The following is a 3,520-nucleotide window of genomic DNA, read 5'->3' on the forward strand; positions in this document are numbered from 1 at the left end:
CTGCATAAACATGGCTCTTTCCAATGTTTCCAAACACTCAGAATAGGGATACCTAAACATTGATAGCTATTTTCTTTGACAGTCCACTAGGTGTTTTGCAGACGTTCAAAACACTACATAAATTTGTACGTGAATAAGTGTTGTGCGTAGTTGAACAAAGCAGCCCCGTAAATATCCCCATGTTCAATCAATTAGCTTCAGAACGTGTTTGCTACGTTTTATTTAGTCTCCACCAGACTTTTTTTGCAGGCTGAATAAATCGTAGAAATCAGCCTAAATGTATTAATTGTCGAGAGAAGATAGCCGGCCATCGACGATCAAACAGGCCAATTTGATCGTCGATGGCCGGCTACCTTCTCTCGACAATTAATACTTTTTTAGGCCGATTTCTACGATTTATTCAGCCTAGCAAAAGAAGTCTGGTGGAGAGTACGTTTTGTTGTTTGGGCTGGCGTCATCATTGGCATTGTGTTGTACAGTGAAGGACCCAAACCGATTTAAAATCCTCTTTTCTCTTTAAAATTTTGGTCCAGTTTGGAGACCTTTGGGCTAGAAGAAACGGCCAAGGACAAAGCTTTCCGACTTTTGTCAAATTTTGTTTATTTCACCCATTTCATGGGCGTAATGAGAGACCTGAGTGATGAGGTCGTGCCTGCCCAGAGCGGATGGATGCATGAGAATATTGAAGTCAAAAGTAGGATTAGTTTACTGTTGTCAGCTGTTTTCGTTGCATATTTGGTACATGGTAGGGAGACCCTTGTGAATCTCTGATGCTGAAGAATGTTTGAGACTGAAATATGGGAAAGTAAAATTTATACGTTATTGTTTTAATGTATTCAATGGTCAAACTTAATTACATGTGGTATTTATCTGCCCTGAAATTCCCACTTACCTTTTTACATCAACTTACTCATTGGCATCTACGTTTGGTTTTCGTATGGGGGATGTTAGCGTTTGTTTGTTTGTTTGTTTGTTTGTTTATTTAAGAAATCTCCAATTAGTGACATATAACACACCAGTACTCTTCCTAGCCTGGAGTCCTCTCATGACACCCATTATAAAAAAGTTTACATCATATTATTATTAAGTACTATTTACATCAACTTCTAACTATTACCAAAGAAAACTTTTAAATTACTTGTCAACATTAAACAGCATTACATACAAAATGTTAGGCTTAATATTCATTTGCTTGGTTTTGAAGAGTTTAATACATCTTGTAACACGTTATAACATACATCCACGATGTGTCACTGACTTTACCATAACTAATGACAGGACTCAGGATGCCAGGGTACAAACTGTCCTGACCTGGAACTCACATTGTCCCTCACGATTACCAAATAAGACCAGATAAAGTAAAATTATAGCTTTATAATGGTTATTTATCAACAAGTAATATGTTGCCCTGTTTGAGGCAGTTGCGATTTCACACGTTTACAGCCAACACAACTCAAGTCTTGGTCACCTTTTGAAGCACGGAAGTCTGTTAGTTCCTGATGTCCATACTAGCGGTTTTCGGTGGATGCATGGTGCATAGATAAGGCATATCAACACAGTCCAGTCGTCCTTCCTATGGCCGTCACTTCCAGCTATGTCTAAGCTGGCGTATTTATCATCTACAAACCCAATTCGTGGCGTTTTTTTAAAGGCCACCTTGATTTGATTATTTGGATGACATCCTCTGGGAACCCCAAAACTGATGCGAGCGTGCGTATAAAAATTGGCAAAAAAAGCTGCTTTCGTTATGAAATCTACATGAAGGTTGAACAAATGACACAGAGTATGGTATGGCGAATAATCTACTCTTCAAATATTCATTTCTTTACATTTTCGTCTTTTTCGCGCGAATTCGTTTGATTTTGGCATTCTACGACATTGGTATCGTTTTCCAATTTTTTTTTTGCAACTTACGGTATACATTTGTTCATTTTGCAACTGTTTTGTACGTTTTACAGTATGGTTGATTATTAAAAAAAAACTTTTTCCGAAAATTCATGCGCGCGTGGATTTCATCCATTTAATCACATCAACATGGCCTAACCGTAAAGATGTAGTGTTCTATCGGGTGTACGCATTTTCAAGAGAAAAAGACCAAAACCAGGAAATCATGTCCAAAAAAAAAGTTGGAAACCGTTACTTTCCAGCAATGATTAGCACAGTATGGCGATCAGAAAACGGACAATATCAGACATTATACGTTACGATCTCTCCTTCCAACCTCTGCTTGGGGAGTTCTAGAAAAGGGGACAGAAGTTGTTTTGCACACTGCCAATCGCCCTCCTATTGAAGATGTTTCAATGCGATCAACATGAGGTATGGAAACAATGACCGGTGTCAATTATGAAATTATACGCGAGCCTTATTACATATTAAAGGGACAAAAAAGGTTGCATCCTGTCCGGAAAGAACTGACGGACCATGGTGAGTGATTATTTGTGTTGGAGGCATCCGGAGTGCAGGCGGTGTGCGTAGGTCTATTCAGCATGATATGAATGATGTTTGGGAAAGATTCAATGATGCCATCTCTAACAATAACGCAATTACGGGTGTATTTTTATAATATAATAATAATAATAATAGTGGTTTATTTCATTCTGACCGTACGATACAGAGTGGCAGGGTCCCCGTAGGACCCTGAATTGATCTGCCGCATTACATAAGTGTTTAATTACGATTGACTTAAATATTACAAGCAAATATTAAAACTATTATTTTATTATTTTAAAATATTTACAATACGCAGGTTACGATCTTAGTCATTCGGTTAAAAACATCATCTATAGTAAAAAAAACATCATCTATAGTAATAAAACTTCTTCTACATGCTGTTATTTAGCAGACTGGTTAAGAATGGGATTGGACTGTTTCTGTACCGCTCTGTGTGTACTGGCAATCGGTCTAGTTGGTTTCTTTGTCTTGTTATCCTACCGCTGACGTCACCTCTGAGTTCGGGCAGCCAACCACGGTACTCTTCTGAGTTGAGCAGTTTTTTAACAAACTTCAGACAGAGAGTAGAGCGTCTGTCATCAAGTGTTTGTAAGTGCAGCACTTCGCAGGCTGACGAATACCCGTGGTAGTTTCTTCTCAGCATTATCTTTGCCGCTCGCCTCTGTATGTTCTCTATTTTTTTCCGTTGGTCACGTGTTAACCCCCCATGCCATACCGGGGCGGCATACTCAACCAACATATTTATATAAATTTCTCAATAGCATTCGATTTTCGCTGCTTGTATGCGTAAGTTTGTGATTTTAATGAAACAATGAAAATCTGGAGGAAATAAACAAAATTGGGAAAATAACCCAAACATGCACGTCCACAAATACTGGTATTAAACCATAGACGACAGCATAGCTTATCCCAACGTTTTAGAAATGTTATTATTTGTGTCCTCCCCGCACAGAGTCTTTTATACTCTATAGTATACTCATCATGAACAGCAAGTAAATTAGCTACTCCAGCGTCTCTCTTACATAATTCTCTCACGCTGGTCCGAGTAGATGTAATTATTTGACAAGAA

This window comes from Branchiostoma belcheri, unplaced genomic scaffold, assembly GCF_001625305.1.
Source record: "Branchiostoma belcheri isolate BF01 breed outbred unplaced genomic scaffold, Haploidv18h27 scaffold115, whole genome shotgun sequence".
NCBI classification, from domain to species: Eukaryota; Metazoa; Chordata; class Leptocardii; order Amphioxiformes; family Branchiostomatidae; genus Branchiostoma; species Branchiostoma belcheri.